The 24,587-nt window shown below is 43.0% G+C and overlaps 1 protein-coding gene and 2 long non-coding RNA genes across 4 annotated transcripts in view; 2 read left to right on the forward strand and 1 right to left on the reverse strand.

The window, feature by feature from the left end:
- The window catches only part of APBB1IP (amyloid beta precursor protein binding family B member 1 interacting protein), a 114,722-nt gene extending 96,439 nt beyond the window's left edge, over positions 1-18,283 (reverse strand). Inside the window, exon 1 of the mRNA XM_077153445.1 lies at positions 18,226-18,283. The gene's annotated coding sequence lies outside the window, so the exon portion shown is untranslated. The remainder of the gene's footprint in view (positions 1-18,225) is intronic.
- Positions 18,284-18,437: 154 nt separating this feature from the next.
- On the forward strand, positions 18,438-19,813 carry LOC143677481 (uncharacterized). The gene is made up of 3 exons (XR_013172620.1): positions 18,438-18,584; positions 18,988-19,149; positions 19,300-19,813. It is a non-coding gene; the product is annotated as an uncharacterized LOC143677481 (long non-coding RNA).
- A 522-nt stretch (positions 19,814-20,335) lies between these two features.
- Positions 20,336-24,295, forward strand: LOC143677476 (uncharacterized). Of its 2 annotated transcripts, none has more exons than XR_013172617.1 (4): positions 20,336-20,555; positions 22,794-22,873; positions 23,801-23,917; positions 24,109-24,295. It is a non-coding gene; the product is annotated as an uncharacterized LOC143677476 (long non-coding RNA). The 2 variants fall into 2 exon arrangements; XR_013172616.1 differs by having other exon boundaries at positions 22,808-22,873.
- The last annotated feature ends 292 nt before the right edge of the window (positions 24,296-24,587 follow it).

Raw genomic sequence — 24,587 nt, forward strand, 5'->3', positions numbered from 1 at the left:
CTAAAAAAGAAAGATTTACTTTGTCCAGAAGTTAAATTTTCTGTAGCACATAATCCAACTCAACTTGTCTTGAGAGATCATTTAAACAACCCAAACACAGGGAGCCCAGAATAAGAATGAGGGCATTTAATTCTGCAAAGCTTAATGTGATGCCTGCACACATCCAAGAGTATTAAGTAGATAATCAAAAAGTATTGGCAAAGTCCCCTTGATGAATGGGAGAAAAAATGTGGAACTATTAAATGTTACCACTGGGAAACCCCAGATACTGTGTCAAACATTAGGGACACCCAAATCAATAGGCCAAGCGTTTGATCTTGAGGCTTGCTCTTGTGAAGCTCATTTGTACAGCAGAGAAGCTTAGCCTACCTATAGGTATGCTTAAGAGTTAATTCCAGAGGATCTTTTTTGTTGTTCAGATAGGGCCTCTCTCTCTAAGCCCAACTCTACAAGTGAAATATTACTCTCCCCCCTATATGGGACATGACATTCAGAAGTGAAAGTCTTCCTGGTAACGCGGGATATGACTCCCAGGGATAAGGACCTGGCATCGTGGGACTGACAATGTCATCCTGACCAAAAGGGGGAAAATAAGAGTACCAAATAAGGTATTAGTGGCTGAGAGAGTTCAAATAGAGCCGAGAAGCTACTCTGGAGGTTACTCTAAGGCAAGCTTCAGTGTGATATTGCTACCTATCTTGGTTTGGGCAAACCCCAACCAAAACCATTCCTGCCAATCCTAAAGAGTACCTAGGATGTTATATGAGATTCCACAAAGGTTCCATGCACTAGGGTAACCTTCCAGAAACCTACAACCTCCAGATGGGTCCCTGGACCAGATAAGTCCTGAAATGCAGAGGGTCCAGCCTCTCAGGAACATCAGCTGGTTCCATTCCCCTACCCCACATTAGCGACAGCTCCTTCCAACATGAAAAAGTTAGAATGGGCATAGTCCAAATACCCCTAACGAGTGGGAGAAAGATCAAAGGAGACAGTGGAGTTCTATGGAAAAAATAGTGCTTAATAAATGAGTATGAGTGCTGAATCATTACATTCATATTTCCTTTAGTCACCAGGGTTTTGGAACAGCTAGAGATGAAAACCTAAAATTGTGGAATGGTGGCCCATACCAAACTCTGACAGCTGTTTGTTGCACTGTGCTTTGAAAGTTGTTGCTTTTTTGTTTATATGTTATTTGTCACCAAAAAGAAAAAAGAGCTGATTGTGATGCTACACGTACAGCTATATGATGATATTGTGAACCATTGACTGTATACTTTAAATGGTTACATGGTATGCGGATATAAAATATATATTAATAAAATTGCATTAAAAAAAGACAAATCATGTTTGAAGATCCAATTAATGTTCATTTTGATATGGGCACTGAGAAAAATAGGTGATTCCAGAAAATATACTTGGTTAATTTCTTCAATTAATGTACTTTGTTAATTCCCTCAATTAGATTCTCATGGACTTTTCCAGAAAGGGCACAGTAAAACTTCCAAGAACCCTTCCATTATGTTCTTGTACTTGTTGTCCAAGCAGGCTTGTCTTGAGAAAGGTAAAAATATCCAGATTTTCATAAATGTGAATACATACGCAGCTTTTACCACAAGTTTATCACTTCAGAAAAGTTATTTAGCTATTTTAGCTGTCATCCAGATGATCTCAGGGTATCCCTGATCTTTGTTTTATAGTATACTTAATCCTGTTATCTAATTTCTGTAGCTATTGCTGAAGAGTGAAGTAGAAAGGCTTCCTGATTCGTGCTTCCCTCTCTCTCCTCACTCGTATCCCTTCCATTATATTTCCTGCTGCCTGAAAGCATTTCCACAGGGCTTCAGACATACAGGACCAGAGTCAAACTCTTCCTCCTTTCAGCCCCCTCTTCCCCACCCTATCTCTGGTCCCCGGTTTGCCAATACAGGTTGTTGGCTAGCAAGAGCCAAGCCCGAGGTTATCTTAGCCGCTAGGGAGAAGACCAGTACATAACTGCCATGGATGAGAATCAAATCTGAGGTCAGGAGTGCAACAGAGCTGTTGAAATCACAGACTGTGACAAGTTGTTTGGGCAGAAGACACCAAAAACTCACATGTGGGAGGTACCAGAATTGTGGAACTGAAATTGAAGCCCCACAACAGGAAGTGACAAAGCAGGTGAAACAAGGGAAAGAAAAGGCCTGGAGAAGCAGCAAAGGGTGAACTGACTTCACAGCTGTGGAGGTTTGCAACAACCAGCCTCAATCTCACCTGCCTGTGTCTCCTCCCTGCAGCCAACCCAGATATCATATTGTAAATCTATCCTCATCCACAGCCCTATTATCTCCCCCAAACCATTTTTTCTTGTTCACCTCCTGTTCCTGAGGTCCCCAGATGGCTCAGTCGGTATGTCTGATCAATGGAACCTTTCTAAAGCCTGTTGGAGTCATCCCAACTTCCATCGTAGCTCAAGTCTCCACATCTCTTACCAGGACGCCTCCACCTGCTTACTATTTCTCTCTCTGAATCTGGTCTTGCCCTCTTAAAGTCAGCCCTTAATAATGCCACCAGAGTTTCTTCCTAAAACCCAGTTTTGTTCGTATCACTTCAACGGGCAAAACTTTGCAGGGGCTCTACTGTCCATCGGATACAAGCAAAACCCCTTAACGTGGTGTTTAAATCTTTCCACTGTCTCAACCTCTCACACTTCATCTTCCACATATCCATCCAAGATTTCCAGATCATGAAACCCACTCTGTTGCTAAAACTGTTGTTTCCTTTAGAATTTCCTGGCACATCAAGTTCTTCGACTTAATGTACCAAAACCAAGACCACAGATTTCTCCTGGTGCATCCAGGGTCAGAAAGCGCCTACTTTGAACACAGGTCCTGTGCTCGATATTCTTCTTAAACAGCTTTACTGAGATACAATTAAAGTATCATAGAATGTTTTCATTTAAAGCGTACAATTATTTGTAGTATATCCACAGGGTTATGCAACCATCACCACAATGCAGTTTTAGAACATCCCCTTCCCCGCAAGCGACTCCACAGCCATTAGCAGTCATTCCCCAACCCCCTCCCCTGGAGTTCACTCTCACTTTCTGTCTCTATAAATCTGTCTCATCTGGGCATTTCATATGGATGGAATCATACCATACGTGGTCCTTTGTGTGCCTTCTTTCACTCAGCATAATGGTTTCCAAGTTCTTCCATACTGCGGCAGGTATCATCTCTTTACTTTCTATGGATGAATTATTTTACTATATCAAAATGCCACCTTTTATTTGTTTATTCGTCATTTCATTCGCACTTTTTGGCTATTATGAATTATGCTGCTTTGAACATTCATGTATATGCTTTTGTGTGAATGTACGTTTTCCATTCTCTTGGGAGAAGTGCCTCGGAGTGGTCATATGATAACTCCAAGTTAAACTTTCTGAGGAAGATCAGACTGTTTTCCAAAGCTGCGGCATGATTTTACATTCCACCAGCAGTGCATGAGAATTTCAATTTGCACACATTTTCACCAACACCTGCCATGGATTGTCTTTTTGATGTTAACCATTGTAGTGAGTGTCAAGTTGTATCTCATGTGTGGTTTTCGTTTGGATTTCTCTGATGACTAATGATGTGGACTGTCTTCTCAGGTGCCTATTGGTCATTCTGGGATATTTTTTTGGAGAAATGTCTGTTCAGATCCTTTGCCCATTTTTAAATTGGGCTATATGTCTTTTTCAAAATTATTATTGGGTTGCAAGGGTAGTTCAGTGGTAGAATTCTCACCTGCCATGTAGGAGACCGGATTTGATTCCTGGACCATGCACTGCCCCCACCCCACCCTCACCCCCAAAATTCAACAAATGGTGCTGCAACTAGGGATACTCACATGGAAAAAGAATGAAACGTGACCCCCACCATACAGCATACAAAAAAATTATTATTGTGTTGTAAGAGTTCCTTAAATATTCTGAATACAGATCCCCTGTCAGCTATATAATTTGCAAATACTTTTTCCTATTCTGTGCACTGCCTTTTTACTTTCTTTATGATATTGTTGGCAGGACCAAAGTGTACAATTCTGATGTAGTGCAAGTTAACTACCTTTTTCTTTTGTCAGTTGTGTGTTTGGTGTTATAGCTAAGAAATCACTGCTTAACTCAAGTAATACAGAGATTTACTCCTATACTTTCTTTTAGAAGCTTTGTAATTTTAGCTCTTACATTTAGATTTATGAACCACTTTGGGCTAATTTTTGTGTATGGTATGAGTCAGTATTTAATGGATACTATTGAGGGCACAGTTTTTTAATATTTAAAGAAAAAAAGGGGTCTTTCTCTTTCTGTGACACGATAACTTACAGTTGTTTCCAGATTCAATAAAAAACACTGAATGAGTCATTTGTGCCAAATGCACGTAGCAGTGAACCAGGCATTATGAGGCATAAGGAACTGTAGCAATAAGTATTATACTGCTACAATTCATGACCAACCCAAGCAGACTTAGGATAAATTTGTGATTTTGCCTATAAAGAGCCCACTTTCAGGAAGTCTGGTTTAAATTGAATCTGTCCCAAAGAAAGATGATTGATTAACCCAGCAGGGAAATGAATCCTCAGTTTTAAAACATAGATCCTACACCCCATTATCAGGGTGGACAGTAATCTGTATTACTGGGGGCTTTATAGAGAGAAGCCAGATGTCAGAGAAAGCCAGAAGTCATCAGAACCTGGACGAGCATTCAGAAGGAGGGACGGCCATGTGATTGAGGCAGAGATGCAACCCGGGGAGCCCAAGAACTGCCACCAGAACGTGACAGACTTGGGGAGAAAGCATGGCTTTGTGGACGTCTTGATTTGGACTTGTGGCCTCTGAAACCACGGGACAATGAATCCCTCTTGTTAAGCCAATGGTGGGTGCTATTTAGCACAGCAGCCCCAGCGAACCAGGACAGGCAGACTCATCCCCAGCCCACCCCAATGTGCTATTCCGGTCTAGTGTCCATGCCCTTCTCCTCACTAGACCTTTGCTTACAGCGCGAACAGTTCGCTCCTCTGGCCCGACACAGAACATTTGTATTGCCTCTGTGCCGTCGTTCCCATTGTCTCCACTCATAGGGTCCTACCAACTACACCAGGCCAGTTCCATGTCAACTGCTGGATCCCAGTAACCTACCTTCTTCTTAACTCCTGAAGCAGCAGACTTAGGATCACCAGTTTGAAAGTTCATGAGATGCCTTACGGGTTGCATGCTTCTTTATATATATATACATATGTATTTTTTTAATCTCCTCAACTATGTTGTAGGGGCAAAATTTCATACCTCAACTTTCTTAGTAATTGACACAATGCCACAGCTGGCACTTAGACTCAACTTATGCTAGCTATTATTAATATGCATTTGCACCTACTTTAAAATAAGAATAGTAGTATTGATACCATAAGCTGGACACCTATGGGTCTCACTTAATTCTCAAAATAGTCAATGCATAATGACGTTATTTCATTTTTAGAGATTATAAGACTAAGGCCCAGAGAAATGGAATAATTCGTGTAAGGTCATGAAGGTAGCAAGTGTGGGGCTGGTCTGTGACCAGGTCTCCCCCTAAAGCTCATGTTTATCATCACTGGGCCCTGCTGCCTTCTCAAAACATGGACTGTGACTCATAAGAGGAATAAGTGCATGGCTGCCTTGCTCACACCTCTGTGACAGTGTCTATGTGTTTGGTTCTCACAGAATTGATCGCAAGTCTGTCTCTTATACCACCCTGGAAGTGCAGGCATAGGAATCTTGTATTTTCATCCATCCATGCCATGGACTCAGAATATTCTTGGCTGCTGGGTGATCCTGGGCTGCTGCTTAGTCTAGGCATTTGTTAGGTGGTGGTGAAACATCCCTTACCTCATAGGGGTGAGAGAGCATCTTAAAAGGGCTTATTGCAGACTTGTCCTTATTATTATCATCACCAGCTGCAGCGCCATCAACATTGTATTGCTATGTTCTCTGTTGTAGTTCCTAGGCTGCTTATAGCAGATGCCACTGAAATGGTTTACTTTTAACAATGGGAATTTACTAACTTACAAGCTTATAGTTTTGAGGCAAAAAAAGAGTCAAAATCAAGACATCATCAAGACAATGCCTGCTTCCCAAAGACTGGCTGCCCGTGAGCCTTTGCTCCTATGTCACAGGGCAAGGCACATGCGGCATCTACCGGTCTCTCCTTTCTCGTACAGGTGTCCTTGCTATCAATTTCTTGCTTCTGTACCTTTCTCTCTTTGTCAGAGTTTAATTCTCTTATAAACTCCAGTTACAGGATTAAGACCATTCAGATTGAGGTGTGTCACACTTTAACTGAAGTAGCCTCATCAATAGATCCTACTTACAATGGGTTCACACTCACAAGTATGGATAAACTTTAAGAGCATATCTTTCTGGGGTACATACCGCTTAAAACCATTACATTCTCCCTCTAAAACTACCAGTAGACATTAGTGTCAGTCACACACACACACACACACACACACACTTGCTAAGTCCACAGCTGTATGGTTACTTGGGCTCCCTGTTGCATTTGTGTGTGGCTGGAGACTGGCTTGGATTGGCATTTTTAAGGAGATGAAGCACATATCTGAAAGGACTAAGCCAGTGGGAAGGACATCTCCAGGTACAGTTTTTAGGACAGAGATTCTTACCCACCCTGAACAGGAGGGCATTGCACAGGCATCTCCTGGGGCCTTTTCTTCATCACATCTTAGGCACCTCCAACCCCAGAGGCCCATCTTAGCACTACCTCCTGCTCCAAAAGGAAGGTATATTTCTGGGGTTGAGAATTATTAACTACAAAGAGAGCTGTTGATGAGAAGTGTGTTATTCTCGTGAACTTGCAGGTGGAAGCAAAAGAAAAAAAAAGGGGAGGTTGGCAATCAGCGTTGGCTAGGGCAACAGATCATATTTCCCGGATGTGGGCTGGAGAGTCCTGCCCCACTATTTGATCCAGTTCTTTTTCAGTCCCTTTTGCTTTCAGGCAGAATCCGTAGAATAAAAGGGGGAGGGGGTTGGGAAGAGAAAGAATGAAAACAAAAACTAAGCAATGACACTTTCAGTTGTTTGTTTTTGTTGCTAGAGATCTAATAAAGCAGTCTGGAGTACAGTTAGTAGGTTTAAACATGAATTAAAATCAGGCTCCAGGTACAGGTACCATACTGTTAGAAAATGCTGCTCTCTTATTTTGTCTCCAGCTTACTTCCGGTTTCATCTAAGATCCTCTATACACAGCTGCAGAATCAACACAGAGAGCAGAATACAATATCTATGCCCTTATCCAAGGCTACACTGTCCACTCTGTTATTAATCACATGTGACTACTCAGCATTTGATTTGTGGCTGGTTTGAATCAAGAGGTGCTGTTAGTGCAAAACACTAGATTTAGAAGACTTACTGTGGGAAAAGTGAGAATAAAATTGCTCATCGATAATTTTAATGTTACTTACATTAAATTTAATGTGAATTATTACAATGAATATTAATGAACTCAATATTTTAGATAATAGATTATATTAAATAAAAATTATTGAAATTAATTTCATTTGTTCCTTTTTACCACTTTTAATGTGGCTTCTAGAAAATTTAAAACTACATATGTGGTTTGCATTATATTTCTCTGGAACAGAGTTGCTTTAGCGTACTACAGTTCCGTGCTTAAGAGTGCTTGAGCATTTGACTCGAAAATGGTGGGTTCCAGTGAATGTAATCTGAATATTTCTCACCCAGTGTCAATTCAGTTTCCCATGGCACTTTGTGCCCAGCACTGAAGAACTGTTTAACCTGGCACTTCTTCCACCTGGCCACCTGGAAACACCTTTATCCTTCAAAGCACCTCTTGGCCATTCCCTGTAACATCTTTTCTACAATCACTCTCTTCACCATATTATTTTCCTGCCTACTCCAGCACATTACACTCTGGGCTGCTTCTATTGATATACCCATCCTTTCCATTAGACTAGAAGCTTCTTGCAGGTAGGGGCCATAGCCTACCCTATTTGATACCCCCCTCACTGTTTGGCCCTCAAATAGATGTGCGTTGAAACTGAAAAAAAAAATAAAGTTCCAATTGCGTTATGCTGAGCAGAGCTGCATTCTTCTAGTGTGTGTTAAAGTATGTTACGTCACTCTGTAAATGCAGATTTGAGGAAAGGTTTTCTGCTATGACAGTATAATGAGCTACTTGGTGTGCCACTTCTCTATTTAATAGTATAAAGAGCCATCTTTTCATTGCATTTACTCACAGTTACAGCTCAAACACTGTCTCCTCTGTTGCTTAGAGAATTTTTATAATGGAAATATAATGGCTCAGAATTAGTATTAAAAAGAGTGTACGTTTGCTCCACGATTGCCTTTAGGGGATTTAATCAGAAAGAAGTCATTATCCTACAAGGAAAACAATGCTACCTTATCGAACCTAACTGGTGCATTGACTTAATAGTCTGGTGTGAACTTTATGTTATTAGCAGAGATGAAGGAGCCTGTTAATACCATAAAAAGCTTTACGTTAAGTTCACTTAATCAGTAATTTATTTGCAATAATACACAAAAAAATATGATGTGAAATTCCTGAAAAAGATTTTGTGGGATTTTTTCCCTACAGAACTATATGTCCTTAATTCAGGTACTTAATTCAGACAGGACTTTTGCCCTGTGAAATCAAAGGATCGTCAAGGCTTACGCACTATTCTACTAAATACTACAATTTCAGAATTAAGCTGCCTTAATATCTATAAAATAAATGAAGTGCCAGTTATCTCCTTCCGTTAGTAGCTGCTTTCTAACCACCTTCTTCTTTTCAAATATTTTCTAAACAGTGTCCTCTAACATTCTCCCACAGTTGCTAGTGAATTTTCAATAGGTCTCTAACATTTGAGTCTAACACTTGTTAAATGTCTCTAACATCTGCCATCTAGCTATGCAAGAAGGAAGCCCACCTTTCTTCCAAGCCAGGTCTTAGATCTTGAAAATATACACATCTTTAACCTCTGGGCATAAAAAGCTCTTTTGTAGAAAAGGCCTCTGGCCTTACTCACAGTTCTCTTTCTAAACTGCATGTTCATAAAAGCCTTTGCATTCTATATGATTTTATGTATGAACATGGAGCTTTTTAATCATTTCTTGCTTTTGCATTCATTAAAAATAATTTCCACTGTCTTGATTCACATGGAGATGAATATTATGCACTGTGGATAAGCTGGCTATATTTTTACTTCATCTTTTTTTTTTTTTTTTCTTTTTTTTTTTTGATTTTTTTTATTTATTTATTTTTATTAATTAAAAAAAGAATTAACAAAACAATTAGAAATCATTCCAATCTACATGTACAGTCAGTAATTCTTAATAACATCACATAGTTGCATATTCATCATTTCTTAGTACATTTGCATCAATTTAGAAAAAGAAATAAAAAGACAACAGAATAAGAATTAAAACAATAATAGAAAGAAAAAAAAACAAAAAAAACAATAACAAAAAACCTATACCTCACATGCAGCTTCATTCAGTGTTTTAATATAATTGCATTACAATTGGGTAGTATTGTGCTGTCCATTTCTGAGTTTTTATATCCAGTCCCGTTGTACAGTCTGTATCCCTTCATCTCCAATTATCCCTTCTCTCTTTTTTTTTTAATTAACAGAAAAAAAGAAATTAACCCAACATTTAGAGATCATACCATTCTACACATGCAATCATTAATTCTTAACATCATCACATAGATGCATGATCATCATTTCTTAGTACATTTGCATTGGTTTAGAAGAACTAGCAACATAACCGAAAAAGATATAGAATGTTAATATAGAGAAAAAAATAAAAGTAATAATAGTAAAATCAAAACAAAACAAAACAAAACAAAACAAAAACCTATAGCTCAGATGCAGCTTCATTCAGTGTTTTAACATGATTACTTTACAATTAGGTATTATTGTGCTGTCCATTTTTGAGTTTTTGTATCTAGTCCTGTTGCACAGTCTGTATCCCTTCAGCTTCAATTACCCATTGTCTTACCCTGTTTCTAACTCCTGCTGAACTCTGTTACCAATGACATATTTCAAGTTTATTCTCGAATGTCCGTTCACATCAGTGGGACCATACAGTATTTGTCCTTTAGTTTTTGGCTGGATTCACTCAGCATAATATTCTCTAGGTCCATCCATGTTATTATATGGTTCATAAGTTTATCTTGTCTTAAAGCTGAATCCATTCTGCCATTCTATGTCTTTTGATTGGGAAATTCAGTCCATTAACTTTTAGTGTTATTACTGTTTGGATAATATTTTCCTCTACCATTTTGCCTTTTGTATTATATATATCATATCTGACTTTCCTTCTTTCTACACTCTTCTCCATACCTCTCTCTTCTGTCTTTTTGGTTCTGACTCTAGTGCTCCCTTTAGTATTTCTTGCAGAGCTGGTCTCTTGGTCACAAATTCCCTCAGTAACTTTTTGTCTCAGAATGTTTTACTTTCTCCCTCATTTTTGAAGGACAATTTTGCTGGATATAGGAGTCTTGGTTGGCAGTTTTTCTCTTTTAGTGATTTAAATATATCATCCCACTGTCTTCTAGCTTCCATGGTTTCTGCTGAGAAATCTACACATAGTCTTATTGGGTTTCCCTTGTATGTGACAGATTGTTTTTCTCTTGCTGCTTTCAAGATCCTCTCTTTCTCTTTGACCTCTGACATTCTAACTAGTAAATGTCTTGGAGAACGCCTATTTGGGTCTATTCTCTTTGGGGTGCGCTGCACTTCTTGGATCTGTATATTTAGGTCTTTCATAAGAGTTGGGAAATTTTCAGTGATAATTTCTTCCATTAGTTTTTCTCCTCCTTTTCCCTTCTCTTCTCCTTCTGGGACACCCACAACACGTATATTTGTGCGCTTCATATTGTCATTCAGTTCCCTGATTCCCTGCTCAAGTTTTTCCATTCTTTTCCCTATAGTTTCTGTTTCTTTTTGGAATTCAGTTGTTCCATCCTCCAGTTCACTAATTGTAGCTTCTGTCTCTTTAGATCTACCATTGTAGGTATCCACTGTTTTTTCCATTTTTTCTTCTTTGTCCTTCACTCCCACAAGTTCTGTGATTTGTTTTTTCAGATTTTCTATTTCTTCTTTTTGTTCAGCCCATATCTTCTTCATGTCCTCCCTCAATTTATCGATTTCATTTTTGAAGAGGTTTTCCATTTCTGTTCGTATATTCAGCATTAGTTGTCTCAGCTCCTGTATCTCATTTGAACTATTGGTTTGTTCCTTTGATTGGGCCATATCTTCAATTTTCCGAGCGTCATCCATTATTTTCTGCTGGTGTCTGGGCATTTGATCAGATCTCCCTGGGTGTGGGACCCAGCTGGTTGAAAGGTTTTTCTGTGGAATCTCTGGGCTCTGTTTTTCTTTTCCTGCCCAGTAGGTGGCGCTCGTGGCGGTTGTTTGTCTGCGGGGCAGTCGGCCCGGGAAACCGCGCGTGGAGGCGGGGGTCGCTGGCCGTGGCTTGGGGGAGTGCCGGTCCAAATTGCCCAGCTGGCCCGAGACGCCAAGCGTGACGGGAGGGCCCCGCTATCCAATGTTCCCAGTCAGACCGGGGAGCCACGTGCGTGGAGGGGACCCCAGACGCCAGCCACCCCAGCCGGGAAAACGTGCACCCCTCGGGTATCTCACAGCAGTGGATTCTCCCTACCCGTTCAGCCGTTCCAGAATGGGGTACGCTGTCTTTTTTGGTCTCTGTCGTGACTCCGGGAGCTGTTTTGTATTGTTTCTGTTTCTTTAGTTGCTTTTCTGGAGGAGGAACTAAGACCCACGCGTCTTACTAAGCCGCCATCTTCTCCGGAAGTCCTTACTTCATCTTTATAATCAAGATTTGCCAAAAATTTCACCAAAGTTTTAAAAGAACGGTTAAAGGCCCTAGGATCCCAAAGATCTGGTTTTAGATTCTAGTTCTCAAATTGTGGAATCCTGGACATTTCTAATGGGTAAAATGGGAATAACAGCAGTACCTTCTCAAATATTACTGAGAAAGACAGCGGCAGATTAAGTTATGGGCGTTCGAAAAACATGTACTCAATTTTAACCCTCTCCTGTGGGTGTGAACCCTTTATAAATAGGACTTTTTGCAGATGATATTTTTAGTGAAGGTGTGGCCAACTGTATCAGGATGGGTCTCTCTGAGGCCTCTTGCTGGAGGCCTCAGAGCGAAAGCTGCTTGGAGGGTGTGCCAGTTTGAATCTGTCATGTACCCCAGAAAAGCCGTGTTCTTAAATCTGATTCAATACTGTTGGGTGGGATCTATTTGATTATGTGGTTTCTATGGAGATGTGTCTCCACCCATTCAAGGTGGGTCACTTACTGGAGTCCTTTAAGAGGGAACTATTTTGGAAAAAACTTCAGAGTTGATACAGACAGGTTTGGAGATGAAGAAAGAAAGAAAATGCCCCAGGGAAGCTGTTTGAAACGAGAAGCCAAAGCCCCAGCAGATGCCAGCCACGTGCCTTCCTAGCTGACTGAGGTGTTACAGACCCACTGCCTTTTCTTGAGCCAAGCTGCCTCTTCCTGGATGCCTTAGTTTGGACATTTTTATAGCCTTAGGACTTTAAACTTGTTACTTAATAAATTCTGCTTTTTAAAAGCTGTTCCATTTCTGGTATATTGATTTCTGGCAGCATCAACAAACTAAAACAGAGGGGTAGCTAGCCGGTAGTCGAAACCCAGAAGAGAAAGGAGAAGACACATTCATATGCACTGCCTTGTGACAGAAAAGCCAAGGACCCAAGGATGGCTGGCAGAGCCAATGCCACAGTCTTTAGGGAGAAAGCATGGCTTCGCCAACACCTCGATTTTGAACTTCTCCAAGCCTCAAAATCATGAGCAAAAAAATTTCCATTGCTTAAACCAATCCACTATATGGTATTTGTTTTGGCAGTCAGGAAACTAAGTCACTTAGCCTAATTTATAATAAGCACATAGCAATTACCAACTGATATCTCATATCCATGTCCAAGGCTGAACTTCTGAACCCCACCCCATAACCTCCCTATTTTAGTTGACGGCAAGTCCACCCATCTATCTAGTTGTTGGCCAAAAACGTGAGCCCTCTTCGACTTCTCTTTCTTTCATAGCCCTGCCGGCTGTCCCTTCAAAATACATGCAGAGTCCAGAAGCTTCCCAATGGACTCCTTGCTCCTTCTAATTTATGCTCGACAGCAGCAGGGCGAGCCTTTAGCTGTAAGTCAGATCTTGTTACTCTTCATTTCAGAACCCTGCAATGGCCCCTCAATCTTGCTCCGAGGAAAAGGCCTAAAAGATCTGTCTCCCATGCCTTCTTACCTTCCAGCCACATCTCCTACTACTCTCTGCCTTGCTCATTGCCTCCAGCTCCACAGCTCTTCTTGTCCCCCAGGCAGCGCAGGGGAATTACACAGACACCACAGACCATTTCCGTGGGACTTACTCTTAACTTTTTCTAATCCACTTTGCTTTTATGCTACTTAAGTTAAAGGAAGGCCTTACAGCCTTGTGCTGGCTGTTCCTTCTGCCTGGAACACTGAGAGCCCTTTTGGTTAACTCCATTATGCCCAGAAAAATCTTTGCTTAAATCCCTTCTTCTCAGTGAGGCCAGGCCTCACCACCTTATTTAACATTGCTCAGCTTTGTCTTCTTTTCACAGTACTTTTCAATTACTCGTGTCTATCTTATTTATTTACTATGCTTATCGATTATTGTCTCATCTCCCCACTAGAATATAAGCTCCGAAAAAATGTGGAGATCTTTGTCTTTTTTGTTCATTGACATATCCCAAGCACTTAGGCTAGTACTTGAAAAATCTTTTTTGAATGATTGAATTGTATTTGAAGTGGGAGTGTATGTAATATGGAAAATTGAGCTGTTCCTAAATGATATATTCTTTATTACACTTAAAAAATTATAATTCTCCACTGATGTATGTTGTTCACTTCATTCACTTATTAACTATACCACAAACTTACTCTTCACCATTTCTAACCCACTTTGTTTTTATGACACTTACAGTAAGCCGTCTTTCCTTAGCCATAGACTATCTATGAACATGCCTAAGGTGGATAGGAATTGAATTCTAATTCCAGCTTCCCAAGTGCCAAAGTTCTGTAATCCCTAGTTTGACATCATCCTTTGCAAACGTGTGTGCATTCTTTATAAATCCTTTTTTTTTAAATTAGATTTTCAGAACAGTCGTTACATTTAGGGGGGCATATGGCCATGCCACTGGGTGTGAGCCAGATGATGTATTGGTGATGGCTGGCTTGTTAAGCTGGCTGTTAGGTACCCAGATGTCGGCTTCATCATTATTATTCTTGGACCTTACACAGATCTCATATGCCATCTTCTGTACGTACAAAATATTCTATAATTAAAAAGTAAAGGAAAAAACCCCAAAAGCACAAGACATAAATCTAATTTAGTGGTCACTTGTTCTGATATCACTTATTATTTCTCTCCAGGTTGATGGGCCGTAGCTCTCTGGATATATATCTTCCAGCTAAGTTGTGTGGAAACAAAACTATTGTGGGACTTAGCATTTATTGCCCCTGCCAGCCACCAACCATTTCACTGATGAGTCTGCGATATGGGACCAAATCAGAATGCTCTCCAGTAAATTAGGAAAAAAATATCATACTCACTGTTTCAGTTGATTTAATCAACTTAGCAGCCTGTCATGAGGAATTAGAATATCATTAAGACAAAAATGAAAACCTGATTGCTGTCAAAGAGGTTATTTTTTTCAAAATACATATATGCCCGGTAATAACTTCAGACTTGATTGGACTATCTTGTTTTCCCACTCCAACAAGACAGGTTCTTTGCTTGGCTGCCCACCCTCCCTTCCCTGAGCCCGTTTCATGCAGGAGCATTGACAGCACCCCCGCCTAGTCCTGGGTGTGAAGGTTGTAACTGCCTCTCTATGTCTCCCCCACCAGGCTGCGAGCCCCATGAGGACACGCTCTGTTTTTTCACCACTTTAGCTCAAGCCCCTTGTACAGCACCCTGGATGCTAGAAAATCAGAGTCTCATTTCAAACGTCAGCTTGGCTTCTTACTTGCTGTATGAATTTTCCAACCTCTCTGTGATTTCATTTCCTCACTGAAAAAAGAGGTGTAGCAATAGTATTATCTTGCAATGTGGGATTAAGGAGATGACACATCTAAGCTGGTTAGCACGTGCACAATATAAGCTAACTAAAATTCATACAATTTGCTACCACCATTTGGTAATTGAAGAGAAAACTGTGTGTGTAGGCAGAGAAGAAGTGGAAATAGTTCCCATAAGACGATTCATAATGACTCAAATTCACAGCTAATGTTCAGGAAGCGTCTGGAAACTGAGTCGTGAATCCAGCCTCCAGAATATGTAAGGAGAGGGTGTGGTGTGTTGGAGGGCTGCCACCTTTCTGCTTGCGTCTGCTTCTCCGGGTTTCCCCAAGTGCCCCAGTGAAACTTGGGGGCTTGCAACACGTTGATGGTACAACCAGAAGCGGAAGTGGTGTTTCTGCACATTTAGCAAACACTTTCTGGGCCCTGACTGTGGTGCCACCGCTTGGGCCGGGCCGCAGTGCGCGGTGGCGGCCGGCCGTGTCCTCTTGTCCCCGTGGCCACCCAGGCCCTGCCCTGCTGTGGGGACATTGCGGGCTCAGCACCCCTCCTTGTGCTGCTGCTGCCTCTTTTCAAGAGCAACTAAATCGTTACTTCTCCAGATCCACAGCAGATTCCTCTAAAGACCCTGCTTCTCCTGATCATCCTAATTGCCACAAATAAACATCACTGTACAACCAGCTGTATCGTTCTAACACCTCGGAGTCTGACCTTTGTTACGCACCGGAATTTATAACAGATGCTTAAACTTCAAGTCACTTGCCATTTTTGATGACAGGAGTGTGACATAAAACACATACCTGTTTTCACACCGAAAATATCAAACGTGTTTGATAACAACAATTCTTTTATTTTGAAGTGAGAATTAATCAGATTTTCAATTGCCTGTCAAATAAACTCATGAGGTTCTATAAAATTGTGAAGATTGTGGTCAGACTTTGAAATACAAAGTTAGCTCATTATGAGATTTCTTGGCTCACTAAAGGGTTTTAGGTAAAAAGTAGTTAAAACTGAAGAGAATCAGAAGTAAGGGAAAATAATGTTTTTGAAAGTAGGGTGGCCTAAAGAAACTTCAAAGTGGCATATCAAACAGACATTTACGGCAATGAACTTTAGGAATAGCTCATTCTAATAAACTATCTGGAACTTTTAATTTATGACTAAATAAAGGTAAAAAATTATAGGGAATTGGAATATAACCTACATTTTCAGGATATAAAATACAAAACATTTAATGTACACTACATAAGCTAGTTTTGTAGTTAAGATTTAAAATAACTAATTCCCAAAACCGATCCATACTACAAAGTTAGATTTTTTGAGAAATAACAGTTGATAATTTTAGAATCTAAAGTTGATGTGTTCAAGCTTGGACCCATAATTTCCCACCTCAATAGAATGGAAATTTGATATTTTATAGGCCAGAACTGACTCTACTTTTTTCTTGCATGGGCAGGCACCAGGAATCCAGCCTGGGTCTCTGGAATGGCAGGCAAGAACTCTGCTTGCTGAGCCACCGTGGCCCGCCCTCATCTCCTTTTGAGAGCAACTCCTCAGAAACAAAAGGCCTTGAGGTGCTGATATTTCAGAATTTGACAAAAACTGTTATCATTATTATTTCCTCCTTTCTTTTTTTTTCTCCATTCTTTGTTATTGGTGAATTCTAACTTTTCCAGGGAGTTTTGCTCACAGAATTATTAAGCAGTTCTTCAATTGCTTTTTTTTTTTTTGCATGAATTGCTATTTTAATGATGGCAATAATCAAATCTAACAATCTCACTTTACTGATAAATGATAAATGATCTGAGGAACTCGAGGCTAAAGAATTTAACCAAGAGAAATCTATGTCTAGCTAATGGCAGAAAAGGAACTAGAGCCCATAGTTTCTCAAATACACAGAAAGGACAGTAGTAACAGTGTTAAAGTGACTAAGTTGCAATAGCTTGATGATGACGGTAAATTTCTTAGACCTTTCACAACACATGGGGCAGACAGGAAATACCATCCGGAAGACATTAGAGACTTTCTCTGAGGATTTTTGAAAAGCTAGCATTGCTCTAAAACCACCCTGTGCCATCCCTGACTTTCACCTTGGCTGGAGGGAAAATCGCCACTGGAGGTATATCCAAAAGGCCCAACATTTATTTAAAAGTAGTAGTAGCTGGTACCCTCACCTCTGTTTAAACCACACTGTCCCGCCATGAACTACGTCTTTGGAAGTTATAAGCTCACGTGCCTTTTCCTTACGTTACTTTCGAGAAGACACCTCATCTTTCGTTCCCTAATCACCCCATTAAAACTTTTGGAACCACTTTCCGTGAGCGCAACCAGGAGTCACCTACACGTATACATGCTCCACCCCGGCATGAAACCCAAGAACTGTGTCCCCAAAAGGAAAGTAACAGACAGGTGCACCCGGCTGCTTCCCTGCGCCCATGTCATCCCAGAAATAAGATCCTCCCAGTTTCCTTCAAGCTACCAAACAGCACTCCTCCGATCCAAATTATGGAACATGTGCCCGGTGTCCACACCTTTCCCCTATTTTAAAATGAAAAGGAGAATCACTGGGTGGTGGAGGTGGGAGTGGGGTGGGGGTGGGGGAACGACTCATTTTAAGAACAAGAAACAGTGTCTGACATTTTAAAGGACTGAAACACTCTCAGACTACGGACACTCTCCAGTGTTCCCACGCCTGGCAGAATCCGCAGTGCCCTCAAATGTCCCGGGAATGCCTCCAGATTCGGCCCGCTTGGGGCTCCCGGACAGTGTCGGGCAGACAACGGCTCACACCGGTTGTTCCCAGGACCTTGTAAGTTCCTGGGTAGGAAACTTACAAAAACTCTGATGCAACAGGTCGCCGGGAAGGCGAGCCGGAGCCCCGCGCGCGCTGGGTCCTGGGGCGCGGAGGGCGCGGACGGTCCCCGGGGACCCGCTCGTCCAGGGGCCAAGCGGAGGCGCGCGTCCCCGGCGGCCACCCAGGGAGTTGGGCCGGCCGGGATCCGACGGCCTCGGCACATGGTCCGGGGGGCAGCGCCGAGGGCCGGGGCTGCGCGATACCCGCGGAGGGGGCCGGCCGGCCGCTTACCTTGAAGGTCGGCGGGGCGCGGTGGGCGCGGGGCGGCGGGGCGCGGCGGCGACGGCGGGAAGGGCGACAGGGACGCTGGGCTGCGCGGGGCGCGAGGTCCGCCGCCTCGGGCAGGAAGTGGTGTCAGCCCTGCCCCCGCGCAGCGCGCAGACGTGGGGCTCCGCGCGCTGCTTTTCACCGAGGTTGGCGACAAAACCACCCGCGCCCACGACGCAGAAGGGGCCCTGAAAACTCGGCGGCTGATGTAGCCAACTCACGGGCTCCGGGCTTCATTTCCTCTTACTCCCCACCTCCCACCCCCATACATACACAACCCTGGAGAATTAATTAGTGGATTAATTAATTTTGGTAATCCGGGGGTAAGTTGCGCCTCAGTCCCTTGTCCCTCCCGTCTCCTCCCCCCGCCGCGTTGTGCTCCCAGGAGCGTCCCTTCGCGAATTGACCCATCTTGGTCCTCCGGATACATTTGGGGTGAGGGGTTTGGGTCAAACGATGGCTCCTTGCAGCCGGAGAACCCGATTTCTTTTGCATCGGCCTTCCTAAGCGTTTGCTTCGGCCCCTTCTGTGCTTCCTCTTTCTGGCAGTTGCTCAGGGGCCCCAGGGACGCGCGGCCCACAAGAGGGGCTCGGTGCCCCCAGCCCGCCCGCCGGGGAACCGGCCGTGGCCGCCGGAGTGGGGAGGGGGGTAGGGTGGTGAGCGGTCCCCGCCGGCCGGGCGCGCTGGGAGGGGCTGTCTCAGCTGTCACATTGGTAAACTCTCCAGACCCCCAGCAACGGCCAAGCGCATGTATTGCCGGTGGAAGCGCAAAATGGAAGGAGCCCCGTGGAGGGGCCTCCTGCAGTATCTCCTTAAACGTCAGCGTCTTTGTCCTCTGACCCAGCGCTCCCATGGACGGGTACCTGTTGCCAAGATTCTCGGATGAAAGTAAGTCCAGGCGTCAGCACTGGCCCCCCTCGGGGCTGCACGTATCCCTGGCAGTTGGGAGTGGAGTCTCCTCAGGGAAAGTGACCCGGGGAGTCTGAAAGCACACAAAAGTGAAAATCAGTGATGGTGTGTCGAGCTTTATCCGTCTAGGGTTTCTGTTTGTCATAGAGGAGTTTTGGTGATGGATGGTGGTGAGGATGGCACAACACCGACAGCAGTTAACCCCACGGAATTGTATGCTTGATAGTGGTTCAAATGGGGAATTTTATTTTGTATATGTGTACGATGATAAAAATCTTTTTAAAAATCCGTAGAATTGGTGCAATACAAAGAGTGAACCCTCATGTAAATTGTGGACTTTAGTTAACAGTTTAATTACAATAATGTTCGTTCATTAGTTACAAATGCTCTGCGCTGATGCAAATGTTAATGAAGGGGAAAACTGTGCACGTGTATGGTATATGGGAACTCTGTATTCACTGCAAATTTTTTTTCTGTAAACTTGCAACTTTAAAAAAAAACTGTGATTTGTCAATGTGGTTGAATTAAACTCCTCTTCCCCAAACAGCTGTGTCTTCCAGGGGCTCAGGCATGGGGAAGGTGTGGAGACATAAAGATATAAAGACACGTAAATTAATAGGCAATTTCAGACAGTTCATTTATTTAATAGGAAACAATATCTGGAGTGACTCCTCTTCTAAGCAGACGGACGTTCTACTCTTCTATGAAAGTGGTAGTGAAGAAAACACAGAATTCCCACTCTCATGGATGTTTCCTCTGATAAGTGACCTGAGCTGAGATCTACATGTCATGGAGATATTTGTCCATGTGGAGTTTTCAGTGAGAAATGTTCCAGACAGTAAGAGCAGCAAGCTCAAAAACACCTGTTAGGAGAGTGCTTGGGACATTGGAGAAACAGCAAGGAAGCTAGAGTGGCTGGAGTAATGAAGGGGAACAGGTAAGAGATGAGATCAAAGAGCAAAGTGGCCAGGCCATGTGTGCCCTTGTGGGGTGTGGCAGGAACTGTGCTGTGAGCTGGGGCTGGGGGGAGCCATGGGTGGGCTCTGAGCAAAGTTAAAAGTGCCATATTGAAAATCAGTCAAGCAATGGAATAGAGTGACGATGGGTAAAAGGGACAGGGTCAGGAAATACCATTTTGCAGAAGTGAGCCACCCAGAGACCTGAGAAAGCATTTTGGCCAAAGGAAGAGCAAGAAGGACTTGCGATGGGAATGTAGAAGGTTGGAAAGAAGGCCAGTGTGACCGGACTAGCACGAAAGGGAAGGACAGTGGTAAAGGGAAGGGGTCAGGGAGCAGAGGCCAGACCAAGCGGGGCTGGTGGCCAGTGATAAGCACTTTGGATTTTATTATAATTGTGATGCGGAGCTGTGGGAAGGCTTTTAGCAGGTGAGTGGCATGGTTTGATCCATCTGTGCTGTAAGCCAACATGCTGGGTGGTGATTGTTTGGAAAATGGATGGAATGCAACAAGTGAAGAGGCAGAGGAAGACCACTTAGTAGGCTGTGGCAGTACTCTAGATGAAAGATGATGGTAGCTTTGGTGAGGATTCTAACAGTGTCAAAGGGGGAAAGAGTTTGGAGTTAAGAAATATTTTTCATCACAGAACCAGCAGTATTTGGTGATGGGACTATTGAGGGAAACAGAAGGGAGGAGGAATTGAACATAATCTAGTTTGGAAGGTCAGTAGAGACCAAGCTGTATGGAACCATGTCAAGGATTGTTTTCTTACCCTAGGAGCAATGAGACTGTGCTAAAATAGTTTAAGCTGGAAGGTGGTGAGATTGATGTTTTGGAAAAGCCACTCTAGCCATGGTTTGGGAAATTGGTCAGATTAGGAAAAGAATGCATGCAGGAAGACTTCTGAGCTAGGCTGCATGCAAGATTATAATGACATGTTTAGGTATCTGTTGGCAGATATTGTGATGAACTGACATGGGCAGATTGAGGAAGAGGGAGGATTCAAGGATTATGTCTAAGAATCAGATTTGTATAATGATGAGTGACAGTGCCATTCACGGAGATGAGGATCCCTGGAAGAGAATGCTGGGGAGGGGAAGGTAATGAATTTTATTTTAATTAGTTTTTGAGACATCCAAGCGAACACGTCAAGTCAGAGTTGTGTATACGGGTCTGTTGCTCAGCAGAAAGGTAAGGTTTAGAGTTCTTGCTAACGATTTTTAAGTAATTTGTACTTGGATGGTGATTGATGAGAATGCCTAAGGAGGATTGAGTGAAAAGAGAAGAAGGCCTGAGGCTACCCGTTAAGGAACTTTCACCTTTCAATGCAGAGGAGGATGGAGCTTGCAAAGGAGACCAGAGACATCATCTTAAAGGGGCAGGAGGAAGAACAGGGGAGGGCAGTGTCATGGAAGTCACAGCAACAGGGTGGGAAGGCATGGCCAGCAGCAACGGCCAATGATGTTGAGAGGACAAATAGGATCAAGACAGGGGCATGCCCACTGACCTTGGGGAGAGCTGTTTTTTAACTTAACCATGGGGCTGGAGGAGTGATGGGGTGTGAGGAAATGAAGACCCTGAGCAAAGCAGCCCTTTTTCGTAGTTTGCATAAGAGGAAGAGAGGAATAGGAAGACAATGGGAGGGAGACAGGGAATTGAGGAAAATTTTCTTTATTTTTAAAATAGGAATAATCCAGATGACAGTGAGGGGTTGAATATTAGAGAGGAGAGGGATAATTGATGGTGAAAAGTTCTTAAGACTAAGGAAGTGGATAGGATCCAAAGCACAGGTAAATGAATGGACCCTTAGATAAGAGAAAGGAGAGTGCTTCTAACTACCATAGAGGAAGGAGGGTGGGTTGGGGTGAGAGTAAATGAGGATTTCCCCTCTTTGGTAGATGCAAGATAAGGAAGTTCTCATCTGATACCTTCTATCTAAGAAGTAGAGTCATCTGCTTTTAGTGAGCTGGGACATAGGCATTCATACGTTTTGGGAGCTGGTGAAAGTTTGATAAGGCCATTGCAGAGACTGGGAGAGCGAGCTCATCAGAGAAATGTACTGGGATTTCCAGGCAGCCTGAGGGTCGTTTTGAAACTGGTGACTACGGATTATGGTAAAAACAATCTGCTCTGTGTGACTCTCCCTCAGGGCCAGGTCAACCTTTGTTAGGGGAGTTTAGCCATAATGGGAGTGGTGGAACAAGCCAGCTGAAAGGTTGAGGTCGGAGGGTAGGTAGTCTCCTAGAGGTGGCCGGACTATGGGTGCTGACAATGTCCAAGGTGTGACCATGGGCCTGGGTGGACTAGGTGGTCAAGGAGGTGAGAAACCAAGGGGCCTATGTATCCTCACAGGCAGCTGTTGAAGTCATCCAGGATTAGGGTGACCACATTTATTGTGATACCTAGGACACTTCTGAGAGTACGAAATGCTCCCTGGATGGGAAGCCAGGACAGAGATGTCATTGCGGCTCTCAGAAACCAACAGAATGAGAAGATTTAAGATCATCTTAAAGGAAGACTGGGAGTCAGGTGCCAGAGTTCTTAAATGACAGAGCCAGAGTGCCTGGGACTTTGGGGATGACAGTTCCAAAGAAGTAGACAGGGTAGGTAGCTAAATGGTGCAAGCCCCATGACAGAAAGTTGCTTTGTTTTGTTTTTAATATAAAGATGGCTTACCACAGGTCTGCAAGTAGCAATGGAGAGCAAGGAGAACGCAAACTCACGTTCTGAACTGAAGACACATGGGTGTGAGTATAAACTGCTGTCCCTGGGGATAGCTTCAGTGGAAATGTTGTCCTCAGGACAGAGCTAAGGCCCCAGGGTAAAAGAAGCCCTCACCAAATATCTTCAAGATACAGGAGTGGCAGGGAAAGGGTTTGGGAGGTGGGGAAGAAAATGGCAGGCCGAATCACAAGTAAGAAAGACTCAAACATCATGGGGAGGATGGTGTGGGAGAAAATTGCCCAGGAGGCTTCCTCTTTGGGTGGTGAATAATAAAAAGGTCTTCCTCAAATCTCTGTGAGGACCATGGCTAGATGGTGTGTGCTATGGGACTGTAAGGAAATTCTAATGAATGAGTTGGATTTTAAGTGTGTCTTGTGGAATCACTCTTTGAGCATGTCCACCATATCCAACATGCATTTTGGCTCCTCTCCTCCTGGCAAGAGATACTCTCACCTTCTGGCAAGGAAGTTGGGTTTGCCTGGAATAAGAATTCTACTACTTTTCGTTTCTTTCTTTCTTTCTTTCTTTTTTTTTTTTGTGTGTGTGTGTGAGGATATGTTCTTTTAGGGGGTTATCATTTTATAGTTTTGCCCTTTCATTTTATTTGACTTGTGCATAATTGTAAGGAAAATTTGTTTCTGACTTACGTATCTAAGTTTTTTGCCATTTGTTGCTGACTGTATTTTCCAGAGATGGCCGTGATCACATATCTCTTCCTGGGTCAAGAGGAGGAAAATTTGGGTGGGGTCTGGGACTGCTTTCACTGATTAAATGCAGAAGAAGTAATGGTGAATTTAACACTTGGCTGGAAGTGTCCACTCCTGCCTATTTCAGCCCTGAGCCATCATATAAGAAGTCCAGGCTACTGGGTCAGAGATAGAGGCCACAGGGAGGGGCATCAGGACACTGAAAAGGAAGGGAAGACATGGTCTTGAACCCCCTCCCTCTAGTCCAGTCAAGCCTTCAGGTGCTTCTGGCCCCAAACCTGCCCTAAACTCAACTGTGCAAGAGACCAAGGGGAATCACTCAGCTGAGGCCAATCAACACACGAATCCCTGCAAGAAATGGTAAGTGGTTGTTTTAAACTTCTGAGTTTTGGTCTGTGTTATGGATTGAATCATCCTCCCACAAAGACACGTTCAGGTCTTGACCCCCAGTCTTGAGGATGTGAACCAATTTGTAAATAGCATCTTCTAAGATACTATTCGTTAAGGAAGAGATAAACTGAATCTGGGTGGGCCCTCATCCAATACAACAGGAGTTCTTATAAGCTGAGGAAGTTTGGGTTCAGGAAGAGGAACGGATGGAGAGAGACAGCTGAGTGACGGAAGCAGAGATTGAGCTATGGAAGCATGATCCTGTCGACATCTTGACTTTGGACTTCCAGCCTCCCAAATTATGAGACAATAAACTCCTGTTGTTTAAGCAATAAACTGAGGCTCATTGATGTCATAGCAGCCCTGGCCCGTAAGACGGTTTGTTTGCTCCACTAGAGCCTGAGGCATCACTTTGTATGTCTCTGCTTTTCATTTTTATGTCACAGTAAAGCTTTCTGTGGTTTAACTTTTTTTTTTTTTTTATATGGGCAGGCAACAGGGAACGAACCTGGGTCTCTTGCATGGCAGGCAAGAATTCTGCCACTGAGCCACTACTGCATGGCCCTCTGTGCTTTAACTTTTAAAATATTATAAACTGGTAATAAAAAATAATTTCAGCTCATGAATCCTATCTTTAACC

The sequence above is a fragment of the Tamandua tetradactyla genome, chromosome 1, assembly GCF_023851605.1.
Source record: "Tamandua tetradactyla isolate mTamTet1 chromosome 1, mTamTet1.pri, whole genome shotgun sequence".
NCBI classification, from domain to species: Eukaryota; Metazoa; Chordata; class Mammalia; order Pilosa; family Myrmecophagidae; genus Tamandua; species Tamandua tetradactyla.